Raw genomic sequence first — 6,600 nt, 5'->3', positions numbered from 1 at the left:
AATTTAAATGTCATATTATTGTATATAACCCAAATCAATAATATATAATTTTCCAAGAAACATATAATTTATTTTATTATAAAAAAATAAAATTATACAGTAAGTCAAATCTTACTTCTTAAATTTGAAATTTGTAATATTTTATATTAATAAAATAAAAGTATAAATCTTCAAGATTTATTTAACCAAATTTCAACTATTCTTGTGGCTGAAATCCAATTATTTCTTGATTTAGTTTGATTTATAATATATATTATATATTATTAAATCCCTTAATAACAAATATCAACCGTCAATTTAAAACGGTCAATTTAAAATAGAGAATTTCTCCATGAGAAAATCTAAACAAATATCAACCGTCAATTTAAAACGGATAATTCCTCTTTTAACTAGAAAATCTAAACTTTAAAACAGAGAATTCCTCTTTTAACAACTTTAACAATAAAAGAGAATCTAATTATCCATAAATCTAGTAAACATTATTAAATAACATCATTTAACCGTTCATAAATATTTGAAGAATTTAAATATTCATAAATCTATAAATTTAACCGTTTAACGGATAGAATCTAAATATCATATATAGAACTTAACCGAGAGAATCTAAATATCCATAAATTTTCTAAATATCCATAAATTTAGATAAATCTTTATATTTCGTACTCAATTATTCCGTATTATCAAAAATTAAGATATCCAAATATTCATTTTATCTTAATCGTAAAATTCAAATATTCCTTAATTTATCGACTTCATAAAATTTAATCTTAATTCAGAATATATAAATCTGAAAGATAAATAAATAAATATATATATATATATATCTTTCAGATTAAAATTTTCAAATCTATATATATATATTCTTCATCAAATCAAATTGATTGACAAAATCAATATATATTCCTAGTGATTTGAAATTATCAAAACCAATATATATAATCCGAAAATTAAATATCCATAAATATAGGTATCTTATGAGATAATTCAAATATCTCGCATCAATCTTCATGATATATCCTATAATCTTAATTTAAAGATATATCAATATTAATGAAATATATATATATATATAAAATCCGATTTAAAATTTCATATCTAAAATATATATATTCTTAATAATATTATCAAAATCAATATATTTATTCCTAATAATATTATTGATGTGATTTAAAATTTCAATATATATATTATTTGAAATTATCATAAATTCATGCATATATATCTTAAACCGAATGATATAAAATTTCTCACATAATTAAATTAGTTAGGATGGCTCTGATACCAATTGTTAGAATTATAATAATTAGATCCTAATTTAATATGTGAGAAATTAAAATCTGAATGCGGCGGAAGCGTACCTTAATTAATCGCATGAATTGTGAATCTTCTCTTTCCTTAAACTTTGCATGGATTGAATGATTCTTTCCTTGTACTTTCCTTATATGGAATGGTTCTTCCATCTGATGAGTAAGTCAATTGATTTCTCAATTGATTTCTCTCTCTGTTGATGGGGACGCAAAGGAGAATTGACGTTACTTCAAATGGGGACCATTACCGTTACATATAACCAACAATAAGTTAGTTATTATGGTTTGACAATTTCTAATTTAGCCCTTCATAAAATTAGAAATGCCACTTAGGTATCCTCACTTTATATTCATGACAAATACACCCATAAGCCATAAACTTAATTTCACATTAGATCACATTATTTTGGCTTATATTAAATATGACATATGCACAATTATTTATTATACAAGTGACCTTAAAAATTCCTGGGAGCCACCATAGCTGGGAGCCACCATAGGTACTTCAAATCAAAAGTTAGGGGTATGCAAACTATAAAAGAGTTTATATGGTCTAAAACATTTATCTAGAAACTGGAATATTGAACTTTCTAATTGTTTCGTTGAAATGGATTTTACACAATAAAAAAAATAATGGTCTTTTTATAAAATCAGTTAAAAAGTGAATCAATGCTTTGTTAGTTTTGTAAAACTTGGCAACCCTCTAAGAGACACTCAACTTGATGCTTGGGAATCATCTTTTTCATAAATTTACTAGTTTACAAAATTTCTTTAATATAGATAAGTTAATAACATTAACTTATTTAACACAATTTAATTTTTAAAAAATAATTTTAAAAATAAAGGTGAATTTAAAACTTGATATCTACATTATTAACTCAAGTTATAACTAAAAACTTGAAAATAGAGCTAAGAGCTACCAAATTTGGGTAAGAGACCAAAAATTTATCATGAACATATTAAATGTATCATTGAAATAAATTTGAACTAGTATGAAGATTTTATCTTAGAATATATGGGGAGTTTGTTCCTTATAAAGTGAGATTCAATTGTTGTGTTTTATCTATATTGAGTTCGGGTTGACATTGTTTTAAAAAATCAAAGTCGGGTGTGAGCAATGTTTATTTTTTCAAACAATTTCAAGAAATAGTAATAGTAAATAGATCTCGCCCCTTCATTTGGTGCTTAGGAGAGTTTAGTTATGCTGAAATTTTAGGTATGTCACTCTTGTGATTAGTGTAGACAATATGTTTCATTACATGACTTTTCTTGAGTGTCGTGTGTATCCAATGGTTATAAATATGTTTTATAAATCATACACGGACCATTCAATGATATTTTGAAATTTAAGGGCTCACATTTCCTTTTACTTTTACTACGTGTTAGCTTGAAAAAGAAGAAGTGAGTTTCTTTACTATTTTACTTTACTTGATTGTATTGAGGAAGTTTGTATTTTATTTTTGATTTGTCATGAAATGGACTATTATTTTAAACTTTATTTTATTATAAAGTTAAAAATTAAAATAATTCTTTTTATTAGATATAAAACTGTGATTATATTCGTATTACATTTAAGATTAGTGTAAAATTTTAATTTTTTTATTAAAAAAAATTATTTAAACATATGTACATATACAACTAGTTCAATACCTAACTAGTTAGATATATAAACTAATAAAAGTTAATTTGAACTTATCTATTATTAAAAAAATTTAAATATTCATTATATTTCTTTCTTTCTTCTTTATTTATCGATTAGATTTCATTCTATTCATCTTATTTCTTCCATTAGTTTTGTTATATTATAATGTCTTGTGAATGCGTTATATTTTATTTTAATAGGTTTTCTAATTTTATAAAAATTAATATATTATTTGTGAATTTTGTTCTACTTATAATTTTTTAAGGAATGTTTCTTTTTTTTGTTTTTTTAATATAAAAAAAATAAAATTAATATTTCTTTTATTTAATCTTTAATTCAGGATTTATAATTTTTAACAGAAATAATATTAAAATAAACATTGAACTACTTTTTACATTACAATATTAAAATATTAATCTCCAAATAATTTTAAAATAATTTATGTTATATAGAAAAAGATAAAAATTAAAAAGAAATAAATAAAAAGAAATAAATTGATTAATTAATTAATAAAAAAATAAGGAGAAAGAAAAAATAAATATTTAATTATTAAATTTTAAATTTTAAAAGAAATAACTCATTTTAATAGTTTATACATTTAGCTAGGTGTACAAATTCATAAGTTGAAATAATTTTTTTTTTTACTTTTTTTTTTTTAAATAACTAACTATAAACAAATAAAAATTTATAATAGGATTATTTCCTAAACAAGTAAGAAACTATAACTATTTGATTTTATTAGAGGATCTTTATTTTACTTTTTTTTTTTTTTTAAATAACTAATTATAAACAAATAAGAAATTATACTAGGATTATTTCCTAAACAAATAAGAAGTCATACTAGGATTATTTCCTAAACAAATAAGAAACTATAACTATTTGATTTTATTCGAGAATTTTTATTTTACTTTTTTTTTAAATAATTAATTATAAACAAATAAGAAATTATACTAGGATTATTTCCTAAACAAATAAGAAGTTATACTAGGATTATTTCCTAAACAAATAAGAAACTATAATAGGATTATTTCCTATTTGATTTTATTCAAGCTTAGATGGATCTATTTGGGATTTTAGAGGGAGATTTTCATCCCCTATCTATATAAACTCGTAAACCAAACAGATCCGTCTATAATATACTATCATCCTCTTCTTTCAAATCTGCTAGGGTTCTTAATCGATAGAGACGATAAACGATAATTTTAGATCTGAAGGATCAAATTCTGTATTCTCCAAATCAAGAAGAAGCTTCATCCTCCCGATCAGCATTCCAAGGAAGAAGACGATCCCCGCGATGAAGAGGTCCAGAGACGAATACTCAGTGAATCGAACAACATATGATGGAATTTTATATCTCAGGGATGTCGAGTTCGTATTTCAAGATAATAAAGCAATATATGAACAGTTTCTTGATGTCATTACCGAATTCAAGACTCAGAGAAGTAACATAACTGCAGTTATAGCTAGAGTCAAAGATTTGTTTACAGGACATCGCGACCTAATTCTAGGGTTTAATACATTCTTGCCCAGAGGATATCAAATCACTCTCCCGCCCGAGGACGAACCAGTGCCGGTGAATACGCTTGTTGAATTAGAAGCAGACACTCTTCCCTTTGGTTCTTCTGGTAGTAATAATTCTATTTCCCACCGTGAGGATGGAAGCTTACCATTGCCCACTATGAACCATATGCACGTTGACAGGATGCCCAGTCCTCTGCATATTGTCAATCAACATGATCTAGATTGTGATAGAGCTGATAAAGAGCAGGGAAGGCGCAGTGAAAGATTAAAGAAGAAAAGGGAGGAAAGTGGCTTGTGGGATCATTGTGCTGACACACATTTTGAGCAAGGTGAAACTTCTTACGCAAATCAACCTAGGAGGAGAGAACACGCAGATAATTATGGAACTGGCAAGGGTTCATCGTCGTCTTCTGATCAGATGAATGAATTGAAAAGCATTTACAGCAAAGAGTTTGCCATGTGTGAAAAGATCAAGGATAGATTATGTCCTACTGATGGTTACCAGGACTTTTTGAAGTTCCTTTACACATATAGTAGAGGAATAATCACACAATCCGAGTTGAAAAATCTGGTAAGTGATTTACTTGGTGCACATCCTGACCTTATAGAGGGCTTTAATGAGTTCCTAGCTCACTGTGATATAGATATAGATCAGGATGGTGAACCAGATGATAAGGATAATGGTAGAAATGTTGAAAATAGAGAAAGGGATCAATCTGACAATAAAGATGTAACCGGCCAAAAGATATACTTGTCCAACAATGATAAGTATATAGGAAAGCCCATTCATGAGCTAGATCTCTCCAACTGTGAGAGTATCACTCCAAGCTACCGTCTTCTGCCTAAGGATTACCCAATTCCTTTGTGTAGTTATAGGACACAAATTGGTAATGAAGTATTAAATGATCATTGGGTTTCTGTTTCTTCAGGAAGTAGTGATGATTACTCTTCCAAGGACATGTGCCAAAATCCGTATGAAGAAATCTTGTTTCGATGTGAAGATGATAGGTTTGAAATGGATCTGTTACTGGTGTCTGTGAATTCCACAATTTTGCTTGTTGAAGATCTTTTAGAGAAAATCAATGGCAATGCCATTACAGCAGATTGTTCTTTTGGCGTGGAAGAGCATTTTACAGCTCTGGATCAAAGGTGCGTTGAACGAATATATGGCGTCCATGGTCTTGATTTCATGGATGTATTGAAGAAGAATGCACATCTTGCTTTGCCAGTTCTATTAACACGCTTGAAGCAGAAACAAGAGGAGTGGACTCGATGCCGTGTTGAATTTAACAAAGTTTGGGCTGAAAGTTTTGCTATGAATTATTATGAAGCACTTGATTATCGTAATGCTTACTTCAAGCAGCAAGACTCTAGGAATTTGAGCGAAAAAGTCTCGTTGAATGAGAACAAAGAGATCAGAGACACAAACGAAACAGACGGATGATGATCTATTGATTGCGGTTTCTGCTCGAAATAAGACATCTCGACCTCATATGGAGTTTGAATGTTCTGATTTGGGCATCCATGAAGATATATATATATATATATCAGCTTGTCAATTATCTGAGCATATTCTGAAAAAGCATGTTTCTCCAGCCTCGTGTGGCAAAGACAGTGAGTAGAGTAGAGTGGAGTGGTTTCATGGACTTATAGTCTGCATCTCTTGTCATTTCTGTGAGTATTGATAATATAAATAGAGTAATTTGCTTTGCCAAATGTACATTTGTTTGACCTTTTTATTTTCTTCATGTTATACTTCTTTTGTTTGATCATCAATATAAAGCAATACATCAAGAATCAAATCTTGGCTGCATTTAGGGCAGCAAAAAAGGGCAAGTTTTTGTCAAAAAAATTTTCTTCAATCTCCAAAGTTATATTTCATTCATATCAAATCAGAATTGTGATATCATAATAGTTGAGATTACAAACCTAATTTGTAATAAAAAAGTGAATTCTTTGCAAGATTTTGCAATAGTATGACCAAGATTATTTCTACCTTTTTTGGGAAAAGTAATAATAAAATTCTCTCTATTTTGAGACAAAGCTGAATATTTTAGTTAAGCTTTTGAATTTGCCAAGTGCAGCATAAATTTATCACATGTGAATTATATTCAAAAACAATGTTTTGGA

General features: G+C 27.5%; 1 pseudogene; it reads left to right on the top strand.

The window, feature by feature from the left end:
• The first annotated feature begins 4,016 nt into the window (after nt 1-4,016).
• On the top strand, nt 4,017-6,112 carry LOC124926275 (annotated as a pseudogene).
• Nucleotides 6,113-6,600: the final 488 nt, after the last annotated feature.

Source organism: Impatiens glandulifera, chromosome 1 (genome assembly GCF_907164915.1).
Source record: "Impatiens glandulifera chromosome 1, dImpGla2.1, whole genome shotgun sequence".
Taxonomy (NCBI): Eukaryota; Viridiplantae; Streptophyta; class Magnoliopsida; order Ericales; family Balsaminaceae; genus Impatiens; species Impatiens glandulifera.
This window is presented reverse-complemented; position numbering and strand designations above follow the sequence as displayed.